At 38.0% G+C, this 19,449-nt stretch overlaps 1 long non-coding RNA gene across 1 annotated transcript in view; it reads right to left on the reverse strand.

The window, feature by feature from the left end:
• The window catches only part of LOC123580876, a 599,338-nt gene that overhangs the window by 535,767 nt on the left and 44,122 nt on the right, over positions 1-19,449 (reverse strand). The window contains exons 3-4 of the long non-coding RNA XR_006703511.1: positions 9,161-9,270; positions 1,907-2,000 (exon numbers count right to left, since the gene is read on the reverse strand). This is a non-coding gene — a long non-coding RNA (uncharacterized LOC123580876). The remainder of the gene's footprint in view (positions 1-1,906; positions 2,001-9,160; positions 9,271-19,449) is intronic.

Here is a 19,449-nt window from a genome sequence, read left to right on the forward strand (position 1 = left end):
GAATAAAAAGACATTAAACATAAGAAACTAGGGAAAAGGACAAATGTATAACAGATGAAAAAGGAAACGGAACATTCCTTTGTGGTTTTAAGATACATTTTTTTCTTTCCTAAAATCTAAGTTTGAGGTACACAGCCAATTTGCTTTATTCAGTTCCTGGCACATAGTAAATGTCTCATAATATGTGGTGAATGGATGCTGAACTAAGAGACAGAAGAATCAACTTGCTGTGCAAAGCTAGGCAAAATCCTTAACTTCTCTGAGCTCCAACTTTTTTCAGTGGTAAAAAGAAATGATGGGGCAAGAGCAGTGTTTCCTTCAGGGGTATCTGAAGAACTCATTCCATGGAATGTTAATAGATGACCCATCAAAATCATTTATAGCTGATAGATTGATAGGTGGCCCCTTCACCAGATTTCTATATCCTTCTTCCTGACCATTCAATGAGCCCTAACTTCGTGGCTCAGATATAGTGGCCTCTGAAGAAGGGGAAAAAAAAAAAATTCGAAGAAGACCAGGAAAAAAAAATCACCCTGGATTTTTTAATAGAAAAAAATAAATATGTCCAACTACCTAGACATGATTCTATTAAGCCCCCCAAACTGAGGAACAATATTTTGGCTGTGAATTGGTGACCTCTGTTATTTTCCATACATCCTTTATTTTTATACATCTGAACTTTCACAAAAAGGACAGAGGAACAGAAGGTATTTTTGGCTCAAACAATATCTTGCCCAAAAATGCCACAGCAATGGGCACTCTGCACCATTTGTTCAGGACTGTTTCTGCAGCATCAGCATCTACTTAAGGGCCTGGAATTAACGCGAGACCCACCCACCTGCTTCTGTGACTTTGGGATAAAAAGGGAGCCAAGTGAACTCTAGTTCTGGAGTTGTACCTGCCATCACCTACAGCTGCAACTCTGGCCTGCTGCTGTTAGTGTCAAGAAACAAGGATAATCCTCTCTGTGAAGGGGTTTTGAGTTTGGGTAGCCAGACAGCATGGTTTGTCTGGAGAAGCACAGCGTAACAGTTAAATGTGTAATGTTAAATTAGGCAAATCACTGAGAAGTTTAAGCTTTAATTTTCTCAAGCAAAATGGGAATAAAACTAGAACCTACCTTATGAGTTGTGGAAAGAACTGAATAAGAAAATATATTTGTAGGATTTGGCCCAATATCTGAGGCAGAATAAGTGTTCAATAAATGGTGTCTATTTTTATCATGGCACAACTGAATCCAGACCATGATTAAGAGATCAAGGATACAGAAATGTTAAACAATGTGTTAGTGTAGACACATTCTACTGTGATATAAAATGCATTAGAAAGACCCCGGGGAGGTATTCACATTGAATTGGAAACCAGTGCTGCCTTCATCGGTTCATTTTGTTCAATTTACTCTAGCAAATGACTTAGAAGTGTTAAAGAAAACCAACCGGCTACCCCTAGATGACCAGCAAATCTTGTACTTAATAGGTAAAATGGGTAGCCAGAGAAGCATCCATTTCTCAGGAGATATCCTATCACCATAGGTTTCTATTCTTTGTTTAAAATAGCAACACATTTTGAACCAAAAATGTTGGGCATTTTGCAGCCATTCTGCCATCCTGAGGCTTGTGTATGCCAACAAACACCTCCTAGTTATCATTAGTAAGCACCGATATTTCATGCTGTGGTCTCTAATCATATTTATATGGTCAAAGATGGCTTCAGTTTACCTAGCAGGGCAGACCACTACCACCCTTTTATCCCCCAGGAAGTGGAGACAGAAGCATAAAGAGGAGCAGCACCTTACCCAAAGGGTCCATGGACTGGATCACCAAATCCGTAAATGTGGCAATCAGCCATATAGCAATGCCAGCCCCTTAACCATCCCACCCAACATGCAAATCAGGTTCACACTCACTCATTTTCAGAGCTACTTGGGCGGTGAGCACAAGCCTCAAGTTTTCCAGGTGTCTGTACTGCAGAAGTGGTTGACAGGCTGAAACAAGGTGTATCTGGGAGGAAAAAATAATAGTAAAAGACTTAATTAAAGGATATCCAAAGAAGGCAAAAGAAATTACCCAACCCATCTGCAAACCGCACACTGGAAACGAATGGGTTCTTTAGTGTTTAGGACATTTTAGTGTTATAAAAACGTAGACTATAGAGCTATTATATCAAGTAATTTATGGGATGAATATTGTAATTCATTGAATGTCACGACTTATCTTTTATTCATATAGTTACTATTCCATTACCAGAGAGGGAGGTTTGTCAAAGGTTAATTATTTTAAATTGCTCCAGCAAATTTATTTTGATTTGTACAATTTTTTTTGAATAATCACAGGTCTATATATTCATACATCTTTATGAGGCTTCTTTTTAAAAAATAATATTCTTTGATGAGGCAGTTAAAGCTAGATAAATGCTTTAGCGATGTCTTTAAAATATATTCTCTTTAACTCTGGATGTAGATCTATAAAGAATTATTATATTATTATTGTTGTTGACATTATCAGTCTTTTTTAGAACTCTCTACTTTTCTAAGAAAATTCCAATTAAAAAAATGGCTGAGAAATTGAGCTTTGACTTTCTCAAGAGGTTGGTCATGGTTCATAGTATCTCTTAGCCCTGGGTCACTATCTGGAATGCCCCCCCATATGGTAGATGAGGAAAACTGTGGCATCTGCTCTCTGGTGTGCCCTCTTCCTCTGTTTCACACGAGACTGCCCCTTGGCCAGGGGCACACCTCCTCAGGACATGAAAACTGGTCTTTGTGGGGCGCCTGGGTGGTGCAGTCGGTTAAGTGTCCGACTTCAGCCAGGTCACGATATCGCGGTCCGTGAGTTCAAGCCCCGCGTCAGGCTCTGGGCTGATGGCTCAGAGCCTGGAGCCTGTTTCCGATTCTCTGTCTCCCTCTCTCTCTGCCCCTCCCCCATTCATGCTCTGTCTCTCTCTGTCCCAAAAATAAATAAACGTTGAAAAAAAAATTTTTTTTTTTTAAAAACTGGTCTTTGTGGAACAATAAATGCTAAAAGATAGGTCAAATACTTTCAAAGTTGGAAAAATCATTTCGAATTATAAACCTAAATTAGATAGGAAGCCAGAAGCAAAGAGAGTATTGGAAGGCTATAATACATACAGTATATATAATATAATAGATTAATCGAGCTCCATCTCCTTCAAAACCTATCACCTCTCTCAGGAAGCCTTCCTGATTATGCTTGTTTTCTTTATATTTCTCAAATACTAATGTATCAAGTCTATATTACATTAATATGGTCTTACTGTTATGTAGCCTTTTAATTATTCATAAATCATTTGAGAGTTAGAGAAATAGAGTGAGAAAAGGTTCAGTTTAGAATCAAAAGACCTAGACTCAACATTTAAGCCCCAAGCTTTGTTACCTCTATGGGCTTAGAAAGGTTGTTCAGTTTGTCTGAGACTCAGTTTCTTTAATGTTAAAGGGGAATAGGAAAAACTGCCTGTGTACTTTGTAGAGTTGGACATGTTACCTAATAATTGCATACTTCTCTGAGTTTATAAAATTCTTGCATATTTACCTCATTTAATCCCCAAACGACAGAATAAGATGAGTGTTATTATTCACCCATTTTTATGTGAATTGTGTGAAAATACTATTTTTAACACCATAAATTATTATTTTCAGTCTGTAGATTTTATATCATCAATTTAATATTAATAGCCCTAAGATACAGACCATATCTATCTTTTATCTCTTTTTTATTTTATTCTTTCCTCATATCCCTTTCTTTTAGATGACTTGATAAACAGGTTGAGAACATAGATTTTTCCAGTACAGAAAACAAAGTGCTTTGCAAAATAAAAGCACAGTAAGGATGTATCTATATGTTGCCAGAGTGACATTAATTTTACTTGATGTCAGAAAGAAACTAATAATCTACCATTTGATCAAAATGTTTACTTTTTAATCAGTTGTACTGTTCCAAAACACATGGTGAAATGTTCTTGGAGTGCACAAAAATTCCAGAAATACAGAAATAAAATGTACATCTACTCTATAATGCTCTAGCTAACACTAGCCACAGTACATGATTCTGGAAATCATGAATTGTGGCTCAGGTACAGAGGCTGTGAGGTATTTCCTAGTTACTTATTCCAATCCATCCATGAGGGAACCTTGTCTGTCTTAATCACACTCAATACTTTGGCTGCCTGACTCATAGTTGGGGCTCAGTAAATATTAGCTAAGTATAAAGTCTTTCATTATACTCATAAATCAGACCTTTAGAAGACTATGGAACTTTGCATTAAACAAGAGCTTGGGATTCTGAAGTGGATTCAGAAGAGAGAAAGTGTGGGAAATGGGACTCATAAAGTTAAAGAAGTTATTAGCCCAAATAATAAAAGTAAGAGGAGATTGCAAGCATCATATAGCTTCATACAAAATATCTACGGTAGAGCAGAACATGTTGGCAAGGGGATCCTTGCTTCTGCTGTGAATAGAAGCAGGGGAAGTGTATTTAACTGTGGTACAAAAGATGTGCATTTGTAAAAGTAAATAAATACATAAATACATACATGTGTACATACATAAAATAAACCCTCATTGAGAAGTGGTAGAAAGTGAATAGGAAAATTACAGCATTAGTTCTCCACTATTGAGCTTTTGTTATGTGTCAGGCCCAGACGCTGTGTGTTTAAGAACTTGACTTACACTGTCTCATTTAAACAAGTTCTCTGTGGTAGATGTTATCATAGATGAGGAAACTGAGGCTAGGAGAGGTTAAGTAACTTGCCCAAAGTCACATGACAGTGGTCAGCAGATTTAGTAACAGTAAAATATTTGAATATATCTTTTACCCAGATTTCACAATAAAATTAGAGCCCAGTAAAACAGAATCACTGAATCAGTGAGTAAACACATTTTGCCTTCAAACTCGAATATGTGACCCTAAACGTTTTTATTTTTCTGTCATCTAGATGTATATCAGTAAAGGGTGTATTGGATTATTCTGTATTGTTAGGGCTGGTCAATAGCTTCACTACATTAGTTGGTTGTCCGTGAATCAGAGGTCTTCAGCTGAATGGCCAGTCTTTGATGGCATGGCAGTTAGTTTGCTTCATCGATGAATTATTCTGAATTGACTTACTCTGTATTGTTACCTAAACTTAATCAATTAGCCACATAATGGTCAAATATCCAAGAATCTATTGTCTAAAGGGAGATTTCTGTGTGAGGAGACACTGAACCATGGTATGAACAACATTGGCAGCAATTTTGTGACTGTAACAGTCCAAAGTATTGCCATGAATCATCAAGATGGAATGAAAGGCAGGCCCCAGATACTATCAGGGCAACAATGAAACCTCCCTTTTCTCAATTCTATCAAACATCACCAGAGAAAAGTGTTCTGTATCCAGTATCTTTTACCAGCAACAATCTGATTGTTTCAATCCTGTGGGTTGGGATACTTCTATTTTTAATTCTCCTTAACAAAGACCTCTTAAGTCCAGAAGCTTCCTCTAAGGCCTGTGAAGTGCTATTCTGATCACCCCTTCATGTTTCTAAGCTGCTGTGGGATAATGTTGTGGAGAGAAGGCCCCCAGGGGAACAGCTGATTGGATTCTGGCAAGATGGACCAAACATCTGCTTCAAACAAAAGGCATCTGCATATTTCACATTTATTTTTCATAATTTACAGAAGCAACCTGCCAAAATTCAGCAAGGGAGAATACACTAGCACGTAATTAGCTTAAAGTTTGCTTGCTTTAGAAGTATGAGCATGAAGCCCAGGAGCTCACCTGGGAGGACATCAGGAATGGTGGAACTACAGTTTGATTTCTGGATATTCAGTTTTAGACCTCGTTTGCCAGGGCAGAAAACCCAGCACTGCTAGGCTTGCAAGGGAGAAATAAATATGCCAGAGGTGACACTAGGAAGTTCTTTTGTCTTCACGTCAAATAAAAAGGCTTTTATTTGGTGTGAAACCAAACGGGTGGCCCAAGGTAATATCATTTATTAAATAAGATTTGAAGGGGCACCTGGGTGGCTCAGTCGGCTGAGCATCCAACTTCCACTCAGGTCATGATCTCGCGGTCCGTGAGTTCGAGCCCCGCATCAGGCTCCATGCTGACAGCTAGGAGCCTGGAGCCTGCTTCAAATTCTGTGTCTCCCTCTCTCTCTGCCCCTCCCCCACTCATGCGCGCGCGCTCTCTCTCTCTCTCTCTCTCTCTCTCTCTCTGTCAAAAATAAAAACATTTAAAAAATTTTTTAAAAAGATTTGATTAAGCAGAAATATTTTACATGTACCGCTTAGCTCTGTAATACCCAGCATAGGTAATGGTGCAATGTTACATGACTTATAATCAAAAATGTGTATACCAAAAGTACAAATGGCATGGTGAGAAATCGTGTGTGGGGATATTGCACTGTTTTTCAAAGCATCTGAAAGTTGTCACTTACCAAAAAATACTGGAAAATATATTTGTTGCCCAGATAACACTATGTAATATATGACGAAAGCAAAGAGAACAAGATAATGGATGATATGATCAGTCTTAACATATCCTGGTGGAAGGGATACAACAAATTATCTGCCCTCTATGAACTAGATCTTCCCAGCTGAATTTCAAACTTTGCAAGATCATTATTATGTGAAATAACTAAAGTTTGCTTAATTAGAAAATAAAAGGTAAAGAATAGATTCTTGAGAGCAAGCGAGAGGTGGGGGAGGGGGAGAGGTTTTCTTTTGTTTCTAGCAAAAGAATTTTAACCCTGTGTCCATTATTTTAAAAAAATACTAGTTATAAGATCCTGTGGGATTTCCCCTGATCTTAACTCCAGGAGAAAGCCTACTTAAAGCAAAATCTGCAAAGTATGGGGTGCTGTTGTTTTCAAAATATTCAAAACACAGATGGCGGGGGGGGGGGGGGGGGGGGGAAGGAAAGTGGCATTTTGATTTTGCTGACTGCCCAGTGTCTTCTAGTCTTAGTCATTGTTTTACAAAACAATTGTATATCTGATTTAGTTGTAGCCACAATGCTGACCCTCCACAAATCTCTGCAATAACAGCGTGGCAGTCCCAAAGGGTTTAACATCTTAAGTTTTCAAACAATGGAAAAGCAATGTGTTCAATGCAGGCACTATGAATGATTCCTTGGTAACTCCTAGTTAGTTCTAAGGAGTGACTTGGTTGTGGCCATTCCAAATATCACCTAGTCTAAATTTCTTTCTTTTTTTTTAATGTTTATTTATTTATTATTTTGAGAGAGAGCGCTGGGAAGAGGCAGAGAGAGAGAGAGAGGGAGAGAGAGAATCCCAAGCAGGCTCCACTCTGTCAGCACAGACCCCAACGTGGGGCTCCATCCCATGAACGATGAGATCACGACCTGAGCCAAAATCAAAAGTTAGGCACTTAACTGACTGAGCCACCCAGGCACCTGACCTAGTATTAATTTCTGATATCTGATTTACCATGTGCACACCAAACAGGTTTGAAACATGAAATCCCAAAGCTGCTCAAAACAGCAGCTACTTTGAAAACAACAATTTGCAACTATACACTAACCTGCTGTTTGAGATTTGCTAACTATTCTTTTTTTTTAAGGCTCCTCAAAATTTTTTATTTTACTATTTTTTTCATATGAAATTTATTGTCAAATTGGTTTCCATACAACACCCAGTGCTCATCCCAACAGGTGCCCTCCTCAATGCCCATCACCCACCCTCCCCTCCCTCCCACCCCCCATCAACCCTCAGCTAATTATTCTTAAACATGCATTCTTTTTTAAAACGTTTCAATGTACTTAAATTTCAAATCAGTATAACATACACATAAACCTCTTACATAATTATAAATTCTCTTCTTTTTGCAATGGGCTCTTAACAGAGGGGCAGTTTGTTATAAAGGAAAAAGAGGCTGGACTTGATTTGAATCAAGACCTGAGACCTAGATTTGAATCCTGGTTCAACCATATATAAAGCTGGGTGACTTCTGGCAAATTATTTAAACTCTCAGGGTTTCATTTTTTCTTCTATTGGGGGAGGTATTTTTGCTGTAAGCGTTAAATGAGGTAACTTGTGTTTATCACAGCACTTCATCTGCACCTAAACTAGCATTTTAATTTGCCCAAGATTTGAACTTGCTCAAATTTAGATGTCTTACATACTGTAGAGCTCTTTGAAAGAAAATTCATCCCAAAGAGGAGGGGGTCTGGCAAGAAGACAAACTTTGAAAACAAACCTCAAAGTTGATTGAGAGGACTAATCCTAACATACTGGTATTTGCCATTCTATACACTTGTCAATAACTTAAAGTAAAAATTGAAAGAGCTGTTTTTCTAAAATTTCTACAGTATATGGGGGCACAATATATACTCTTTGGGGATTTGCCTTTCTCCCTAGGGCAGCACTGTGGGGAGAAGTCAGCAGCAGTGGCCATGCCTGGTAGAAGCAGTGGGTTCTGCTGAGAGTTGGCAGTAGTCCCAATCAGAAGCAGTGGTACAGGAGAAAGGGATGTTCCCAACAGAGGTAGCTGCCATGTTTAGAGAGAGAGCCTTCACCCAAAAACACTCAGTGGGAGAAGTGTGGTAACCAGCAGAAGTGCCCAGGAAATACCAATCTGCGCTGTTCTGTCCAACATGGTACCACTAGCCACATATGTTGCTTTTAAAAAATGAATTAAAATTAAAAATTCGGTTTCTCAGTCTCAGTAACAGACCCATCATCGTAGACACTTCTGTTGGACAACACTGGACTAGTAGATGACTGCTTCATTCCAAAGCACATGTGAAAGACCCCTTAGAAGCTTCCCAAATGCCTGAAGATTGAGGCAGGGGGAGAGGGGGAGGAAATGAGGTTCCAAAACAGCAGTTAGGGGTAAGAGCTGGTGAAGTAGAAGTTATTCCCTTTAACACGACTTCTTTCCACCCAAGGTGAAAACCAGGGAAAGTCAGTGCATGCACAAGACATGGCTAGCACACTGTCTTTAATGTAATAAGCTTCAACAAATATAAACTCTCTTCTGCTTAAGATCTCTGCGCCGGTGTTAGTGATTTCTAATATAACTATCATTCCATTACTGGAATGATTTCCCAGCACCTATATTAGATCATTAACCCCTTAAAAAGCAGCCAAAGACTCTTCATTGAATAAAGAACATGGTACAAAGTCCTGAGACTCACATCTTACCAAGAAGAACACAGACACTGGAGCCAGAGAGCCTGGGCATGAATCCAGGTTTGAGGCTTGCTGGCTGTGGTGCATCACCAGTTAACCTCTCTGAGCCTCAGGTTTCTCATCTGTAAAATGAGGATAGTAATAGCACAGACATCAGTAAGTTGCTATGAATTCCTGACACATCACCAGTGCTAGAAAAGTGTTTGTTAAAGAAATATTTCCACTCCTCAACACACTGATCTCCAATCATGTTTCAAGTTGGTCTTCTGCTATTGCCTAGTTCCCTCCCTACATTTCAACTGTGCATTATTCCCTCAGCTTGACTTAAAACCTTTTCCTTTTCATATCTATTGAAATCCTACATACACATCTTTCAAAACACACCTTCTAGAAGAATTTTTTCCTAGAAGATTAGTCTTACTTCAGCATGTCGATAACCTATGGTTCACCTCAGGATTACAAGCTTTGTTTCATTCTAGTTTGCCTTGTTCTTCATAGCTTGGTCTTGACAGGTCTGTACTCACCCTAGATTGTAAATTCCTCAAGGAATGATTCATGCATTTGGTCCCCAGAATACCTGGCTAAAATAGGTGCTCAGCAAATTCTCAGAAGAGGGTGAGAAGGAGGGAGGGTATGGTATGCCTTGGCCTTTCAGACCAATTCTATAAACACCTATTTTGTCTGAGTGCTGTGTTTTACAATCTGCACATAGGTGGCTTTTCAAGTTGTCTAAACACAGTATCAAGCATAATATCCTTCAGATGATGAGGGAAAATATCTGTTAATCTCCATTACATGGTCTGCTTAATGGTCTGCAAATATCTAGGTTTCTGCACCCTCTGGCTGAGTCACAAGGACTTCCCACCAAGCATAATAGCCTGGAACCCAAATGTTCCTTTGTGGGTACTCCACTTGCTGGAAAGTGGCAGACTCAGGAGAGTTCTGTCTGTGATCAAGTGTACTTGTTTTTTTTTTATGGGCTGTTGATTTCTAAGAATTACACTTGATTTTACTTTTACAGACATAAAGACATCACATAGGAAAATGACAAATGGATCATGAACAGATATTTTCAAAACTATCTCCCAAAGGTAAACCTTTGACCAAGGAGGATGTTGGGCAACACAACAGTACATCGGTAGTATCCCAGGAAGGCATATCACTGAGCAAAGGAAGAACCAGAGAGATGCACAGAATGTGTACACCTAGACCATCCTTACATTGGTTAATTCTCCTATGAATAAGAGTTCTCTGCATTTGTGTTCTGGGCCTATCTTGACTCTGGAAGGGATCAAAACTTCTACTCATGGAAATTATTTTGAGTAACCAGGACATAGGACATATGACCAACAATTGTCAGGATCACATATCCCTATCCTTCTCCCATTGGGAGGCAGTGGCTAACATTTTGTAAAATGTACCCACATGCTCAGTACCCAATGCCCACATTATCATTTTGTAAAATGTACCCAATGCCCACATTATCAACCCAATCATGGACACTAAGGATTTTTGCACAGGACCTTTTGCTCTCTCCATTCAAAAAGTAGATCGGTAGAGCACATCTGAAATCCAATATGATTCAAGCATTATCTCTGAATAATATCTAGGCCATCTCTTTTTTTTTTTTTTGATCTTTAAAAAACACAGAAATCACATGTCTTTCTTAATTTTTTTTTTTTTTCCTAATAGGTCAATGGCTGAATTTTAGTTGATACTCAGTATCACACAATGTGAACACATCTTGGCTAGGGCTGCTGGAATCTGTGAGGGGAAATCCCCCCTTAGAACTCCTCACTCTTCTTATACTTTTATGTAACTCCTAACAAAGTAAGTACAAATAAGCAAAAAGACCTCACCTCTTCTTACCCTCAACATTTTCCTGAATGATTTTATTTCTTTGTTAGAAATATAAGATGAAGCTTTATGAGTCTTTAAAAGTCTAAAGAAAATAGCTACTAATGGTATCTTTTTATTGCCTACAATTCATCCTGCTGGAAAAGGCAGTAATGTTCTTAGAGTTGATTATAGCTCAGTCTTAAATTTTCTAATTGTTTTAGATTTTTCACTTATTTTAGACATTTTCACTTTGCCCCCTAGAGTAAATTAAGATGAAAGGTAAATTAAAAGAGAGGAATTCAACATAAAGAGAATAAATAAATAAAACGCAGATTGCAGAGCAGGAATGAAAACAAGGTCTCCCGGACCAATCTGTTGAAGGAATGCTACAAATGTGAAGTGTTTACTATTTTAAACATTAATCATGCACTCACTCTGTTTATTTAGCTATCAATGTTTTTCCTGTAACTCTGACTTGAAAATGTGTAAGCTGTTTAGAATTAGGACTCAAACTGAAGCCAAATGATATGTTGATTATTTATATTGCATAGCTTGTCTTGAAACTTCAGAGGTGCAGTCTTTTCATTTCAATTCACACCTTTTTTAAAAGTCATTATTATTTTGTATAATGTGACATCTCAAATAACTTTTATTGCCACCCACTACCAGACACCCAAGTCACAGCCATTAAAGATAGGGAGCCTGAGTCCTCCATCAATGGGCCTATTCAGAAAATTGCCACCATCTTGCTTTCACTTAGAATCTATGCAGTGGTCCCAACACATAAGACTAGCTTAGTCATCAGAATTAGGATTTCCAAAAAACTGTAAGTTTTCCAAGTTTCTGGCATTATGTTCTTGAGAGATATTATTTTTGATAAAAGTTCACAGTCTGGGCCTACATAGAGAAAAAAAGCCATCAAAGCTACCAAATAGTCATCATGAATAGAAGCCTCTCATCGAATCTCACAAAATTGTAAGTCGTGTTAAGGACAGAAACAGATCACATAAGGTTGATTTATTATTTCTTTCCTTTAAGAAAGTGAGGAAAGCATTATAATTTGTTCCTGGAATAAAGATATGTTAGAATTCTTCCCATTAGAACACCTAGAATGACATGGACAAGATCTCCAAAGGTACATATTTTCCTTGAAAACTGTTGCTGTTGCCATAAAATTATCCACATGACACAGGTGTGCTGGAAAACTGTAGCATATTTATTTTCTTCAGTTAACATAAAATCCCTCCAGTGCCCTACCCTCTTTCTTCTCATTTTAACAGTTCAACCTCTGGTGAGAGCTGTTTCTTCCCCCACACTTTTTTTTTTTCTCAATTGGTATGGTGGATCTCCACATGATTCTTGGGCTGTTGTCTGCTGCAGGGTCTCATTTGGTACTTGGTGAATGTTGGCTCATTCTCACATGTTTCATACTCAGTGTTCTAAGGACACTCAGCCTCCCGTACTAATAGGTCAGACCATGCCTTGCCTGGCACTCTGCCTCAGCCTTCTTTAGGAAACTCAGAAGATGAGCCCCAACCCATCTCTGACTTTCTCTTCACAGTCCCTGAGAACCAGAAGGGCTTCCCTTCCTCTCCCCTTGGGGTCAGGCCATGGGGATTCTTTCCTGCTCTATCTTGTCACCCTTCCAAGAGTGATATTTTCCTTCCCTATTTCTTTTTTGGTTTTTCATTTGTTTGTTTGTTTTAATTTATTTTTGAGAGAGAGCAAGTGGGGAAGGGGCAAAGAGAGGGGGACAGAGGATCCAAAGCAGGCTCTGCAATGATAGCAGCAAGCCTGACGTTGGGCTGCAACATACAAACTGTGAGATTATGACCTAAGCCGAAGTTGGACGCTCAACCAACTGAGCCCCCCAGGCGCCCTGCCTTCCCCATTTTTTGATGGCTATGACAACAGAGTAGTTGTTGAGGATAAGACGTCATTTATGTGAGGAAAAAAGTGTGAGTTTTGTCAGTTTGATAGTTTCTAATTTGCATCCCCTTGGAGTTATGTAGAGGGCGGCGAGAACTACAGGTCATAGATTCTTCTAGTCCATCCTCTCTGTGTCTTTTACCATACTCTATTCTTCAGTGGTAACTCCACTTCTGCCCTCTGGGTTCCCAATGCCCTTACAAGCTATTCACCTCCTTCAAACTAAACGTTTCTGACAAACTAGCTCATAGACATCCAATGTATGATATGACTTTAGGTATCACCTTGCTTAGAGGAATTACGAAGGACTAACACTTGAGCCCAAGCAATGAACCACTAAAACTGGAATTCTTAGAATTAGTGATTTAAGAAGCGCATTGATGGAAGAAAAGTTTTTCAGTTCTGCTGAAATAATACCTTGTAGATGAGATGATTTCATGAGGTTTTTCTATTTATATGTTCAACCACGAATGCACACACATGGACACATGTGCATGCACATATACACACAAAGACACTTCAAACTGAAATATCAAGACATAAAAATGAGATTAACAAATATTAAAGAACTTTTAAAACTAATAAATATTTTATAAGTATATAGTGTTAATTGTGTCAACACATTTGATACAGACTTCCTTAAATAAATAATAAAGAATCACAGTAAAATAAAGAATTAGAGAAATGACATAAACTAACCAAGCCAAAGCCCAAATCACTCAGTTGGTTCCAGAATTACCCAAAGAACTGACTTTTAGCACAGTGTTTTTACTTATTGACAGAAACGGTCACAGGTATCTTGCTGTGACCAGTAATTGACAACAATACCAACTGTCCTGTTTTGTAAAGGATTTGATTTCAGGCAAACCTAACTATGTTTACAAAAGCTGATTTTTTTTAATTATAGACTGTGGGAGTCTGAACTACTCTTTTAATGTTTTTAGTAACTGCAACAAAAACTTCTAGTATTTTAAATACACAACAATTAAAGAATATGTGGCACTTTTTATCATTTTGCTCCTTCCCTGGAACTTCTGACAAGAGAAAACTTTTAGCAGCATTTAATGGATGGGCCTCACCTTGGCCTGGCAGCTCAGTTTATGCCTCATGATAGTATTTTGAGAAACAAATCCAGATTTGCCTGGGTATATCTTGATGGACTTTGTTTCTTTTTTTTTTTTTTAATATGAAATTTATTGTCAAAATGGTTTCCAAGCAACACCCAGTGCTCATCCCAACAGGTGTCCTCAATGCCCATCACCCACCCTCCCCTCCCTCCCACCCTCCATCAACCCTCAGTTTATTCTGTTTTTTAGAGTCTCTTATGGTTTGGCTTCCTCCCTCTCTAACTTTTTTTTTTCTTTGTTTCTACACCTGTCTAGGCAAACTTCAGTGATGGTTTTGTTACATGTGTTACTTCCTGGAAGGAATAATAAATTACTTTTCCAATATTCAGCTTGAAGCTTCAGTCAGATCCCTTCCCTCAATTGCTAACCTTTCCACAAGTACCCATGGGAGAGCGTGACAACTATGTTGCTCTGAAGTGGGAGAGCCTACAGCCTTGAGTGGTGGTTGGCTTGACGGGATAGGTTTTCGCCTTTAAGGAAGGATCATTCCCACATTGCTACTCAACCTTCCTTCATTTACAGCCCTAAGTGTGTCTGTTGTTAAGGCACCAACACTGCATGAGGTTTCTGCACATCAAGGAGGCTCAAATATGCCCTCGCGTTTGCCATATATCTGCTCCCATGGGTTCAAGGCATCTACACTCCACATATATTCTCTGGATGAAAAGAATGCAAATGTGGGAACCTACCTCCCCACCCCCCGCCACAGTAAGGATCAGCATCCTCATCAAGGAAATCTGATTGCCTACTACTACAGAAATGATTTATTATTCCTTGACTTTGATTTGGGTAGTCACGTAAGATTTTAACATTAAGTGTATATATTATAATAAATCTATTTGGGATACATATTACCTGCTTGACTTCACTGTTTTATGTTTTAGTTGAATTATCTCTGAACTTCAATAATCCTCGGAAATAAGGCATTATTTATTTTGAAGAAATGTAAGCTCAGAGAAGTAAAGGGATTTGTCCCAGTTCATGCGGTCAGTAATGGCGTAGAAATTCTGAGTTCCTGCCCAGTGTTAAATTTTGTATTTAACAATGTGGGGGCACCACCTTCTATGCTTTCAGCCTGCCTTTTATCCCAGCCACAGCTCTGGCAGCCAGTCTTACACAGGGATACCCTGCAGTGCCTCTCTCAATCATATGGCATATGCCCTGGAGATCCTCTGATTCTGCGATACCCAGCTGACAGTCACACATGCAGATATCCATTATGTGCCCAGAAGTGTCAAGAGCGGCTAAAGGCTTTCCCCTTCTGTTCTTTCAGAGGATTCTGAAACATGCCTGCACAGTTCCTCAGAAAGTGCCAGAAGGATTGAGTGTGTTAACTACATTGGTGGCCTGCTCAGTATTGCACCCTTGAACTGTTTTACTCTTCAAATCCCATTTCTTGTTCCCTAGGATCACTTCCAAAAAAAGAAGGAACTCTGCTCTCCAGAGGGAACCCAGGGTAAAACAAGGACATTATGTCACACTCTGAAAGTGGCAGGAGAATGTATCAAATGGGGGAATGATTTGTTTTCATTGGAGAAATGAAATGGGCTCTTTTAGTTTTCAAAGGCAAGTCTTAAAGCCAGGTCTAGAAGGAAAGCCATTAGCAATGGAAAGTAACCAGCAATTTGAGGAGAAAAAAAAAAGAATTCAGGCCTTTGAGAAGGACTAAGTGTATAGACCAGAAAAGAGAAAAGGGGGAAGGAGACTGACATAGAGGGCATGGGCCCCACAAACATAACAGACGACCTAGGTCCCAGGAAAGAAATGGCCAGCAGGTGATTCTCATGACAGATTGTGACCAACAAACCTCATGACCTGCACTGTTTGTTCCAGAGTTGTCTATGTTGAGTGGCTCTTATGATTTCCCCAAATCCTCAGCAAAGGTGGTTAATCATGGCAATCTAATGCGACTTTTACGGAAACTGGGGAAATAGGGGTAGAAGTTGTATTTGTATTCGGGGAGAAGTCAGGAGGAGAAAAAGCCATAGCCTCCCCAAGCACTACCTGGGGAGCGAATGGCAATAACAGAGCAGTTTTGGGATAGGCCCAGGAAGAGAAGTGATAGACAATGAATGGGACGTCTAGGCACCTACCAGTAATCAGCAAAATAATTCAGGGATAGGGTTTCCTATAGTTACATAGGAAATAGGTTTGAGTTGTTTTATTTAAACATTGAAGATAAAGACAAAAGAATTTGGGAATATTTGGGCAATATACACATATATGGAGTTAAAGAAATGGACAGAAAGCATGCCATTCATACATTTCATATAAGAAGGAATACTCAGAACATTCATCTGTTCCTTATATATTTATTTTTATTATTATGTTGTTAAATGTTATTATTTTTTATTTTATTTTATTATTTTAAATATATTTTATATACTTATTATTTCATATATATTTCATATTATTTCAATATGAAAATTGAATATTATTGAATTATTCAATAATTGAATATTGAGTTGAAATTATTCAATATTATTTCATATTATAATATTTCATATAATATATTATTATATTTTTATAATATTATTATATTATTATTCTTATATTTATTATTATACATTTGTGCCAGGTACTAACCTAGACACTGTGGGAGAAAAGCAGTGAACAAAACAAAAAAATATTTATTCTACTGGAGGGAAATATAAAAATTAGTAAAAATATAGGTTCTGTTGGACAATAAGTTCTATAAAGAAAATAAAAGAAGAAAGGGACAGAAATGTTTGGAAAGGAGAGCAATAAGAAATGTTGGCACTATTTTTATGTTTCTTGCAAAAGAGCAAGTTCTGTGGACTATGACAACCAAGGCCATGTATCTAGGCTTAATCAAACACTTATTCAATGAATGTCAAATGTTATTTGATTGCTTGCTATGGACGAGGTGCTGAGCTAGGCAACATGGTGAAGACAAAGATGAACAAGAAATGTTTTCAAGGATCTTTCAGGCTAACCAAGATGCTTAAGTATTTACAGTTTAGCAGCCTTTCTCCATTGGGGTCCCACAAGAGAATTAAGGCCTAATGCCTTTAGACTTTTACTTTAAGTAATGAATTCCCCTCTTTCCTATGAATCCAGAGTGTTACTGGTTATGAACCATCCTTGGGATAACTGAGAAAATAGTTACTCAAATAATTTTCTGTTGTCTATGGTAGAGATGAGGAATATCAGTTGGGAAAGGCAGAAAGGCATGAATAATAATAAAAAAAAAAAAACAGATCCTAAACCTGTTTTGCTTTGTTTTATTTTTGTTGGTAGTTGTTTATTTTTGAAGACATTCAAACCACCGATATTGATGGCTGTTATTATGGGATAAATATACTAAGAAACGGCAAGGCAATTTGGCCTCTACAATTTGTTTGGTTTTAACGAAATATTTACCTTGGAAGAATTAGATGTACAACATTCATAAAATGAGATATGACAGTCACCTTGTTATCTTCCTTGGAATTTGAGGCTTGGATGAAACTGAAACCACCTGGACTCCACTAGAAGACACATCAAGGAGCATAAAGATTAAGACCATTCTGTTCTTGAGCCTTTACTGTGAGCAATTTTGTGTTGGGGCTTTGGCTTCTCCACCAGCCTGGAGGTTTTCTTATTGCTGCCACTGGCAAATATATTTATCACATATACTTGAGAATGTTGACTATATCTTATAAGCTTGTCCAATTGAATCATATTGTTTAGTTGTTCTGTACTGTTGTGCTGTCCCTGTATAGTGTCCTTGGCTTTTTCTCAGGAGGTGTCACCAACCTCACATTCTCCTTTTAGCTGGAATAGACTTTATTCTAAAACATTTTAGTACTACCTAATGAAATAATGGATCAAGGTAGCCTTCATCTATAGCTGCCAAAATCATTAGGTGAAAGACTTATAGGAAATTTTATAATGGATGGAGCAGAGGGACACCACCTAGGAAGCCACTCACTGATTGATTAAACAGATGTTATGTGTTTATGGAGACGATACAATAGGAAAGACACAGCATTACCTATGAATTCTTGGTCAAAACTCTGAACCATAATCTAATCAATCACTAGTAGGCAGGAAAAAGAAAAACCAGTTAAATGACACCATGAGAAAGCAATACACCAATGTCATTCCTCAGAATAAAAATAACCAATTAGTCAAAGTATAAGTAGGGGAAGGGAGCTATTATAGAATAAAATAAAGTTAAGATAAATAACAATCAAATACAATTATGGTGTAGGTTCCATAGAGTTCTGTCTAAAGGGAGCAGTTCAGACCCTGGAGGGGCAACAAATTGGCATGCCTTACCAACTAAGGCTTCTTAGCACATTTTCTCCCCCAGAAGACCTAACTTATCTAGTTCTTTAGAATTCTTCTGCTTCTTCTCTCATGATCTCTCTTAGCTAAAACTCTGATCATCATTGTTATTAAAACAGCTTCTTGTGACTAATAAAATAAGCATGGACAATAGCATACTTCATTGCTTCAAACTTGGAGAAAATGTGGTAGAACTGGCCCAATAACACAGTTTCCAGGAAAACCTCAAAATGTCTCAAAACATTTTCAAATCTTGGCAACCAGATTAGGGCTTTAGAGACTTTAATACACAGCAGCCACACCCACACCCTAACTCATTCCAGCTCCCATGTTCAGAAATCTAACTTTGGTTGGCATTGGAAACTTGACTTACCGCCTAACCTCATGCCCGAGAAATACATGTTAGAGATTAGTAATTAGCCACTGGACCCTGAGTGGCAGCATTTTTACTTTCTGCATATGGATTTGATCATTACCTACCAAATCCAAGAAACTTGAAATGTTAGTGGTATTTCACAAAAATTATACTCTGAACATGACTGTATTCAGCCCACAATTTGTGCTAAGTTGTCTGAGACAGAAACGTATCAGCAAAGAGTCTAATGCATAGCTTAAAATGATTGATTCAAGACTAAATCAGCAACGCTAATTTCTTGCAATGCTAGTTACATATGGTTGCATTAGTATTCCCTTCTCAGAAATCCAGCTGAGAATCATTATTTAATGAAAGGCTTACAAATTGCATCCTATTTAATGGCTTTCATTGCAAATTCCTTTGTAGAAATGCAAAAAACATGTAAGTGACCATGTAAATTGTATGCTGCAGTTGCAATGAGCTGAGGTATTTTATTTATGTGTTCATGAAATATATATGTATGTGTGTATGCATATAGTACATATTTAGGCATATATTACAAATACATCTATGCATACATACAATATGGCACACATATACAACATATAATATATAGAACATATGCAATATATATGATACATACATACATTCATGTCAAACTGCCTTAGGTTTGAATACTGGCTATACCACCCATTAAATGTATGTCCTTAAACAATTTTATTCCTTAATATTTAGTTCTCTCATCTTTAAATTAAAAA

The sequence above is a fragment of the Leopardus geoffroyi genome, chromosome A3 (genome assembly GCF_018350155.1).
Source record: "Leopardus geoffroyi isolate Oge1 chromosome A3, O.geoffroyi_Oge1_pat1.0, whole genome shotgun sequence".
In the NCBI taxonomy this organism is placed as follows: domain Eukaryota; kingdom Metazoa; phylum Chordata; class Mammalia; order Carnivora; family Felidae; genus Leopardus; species Leopardus geoffroyi.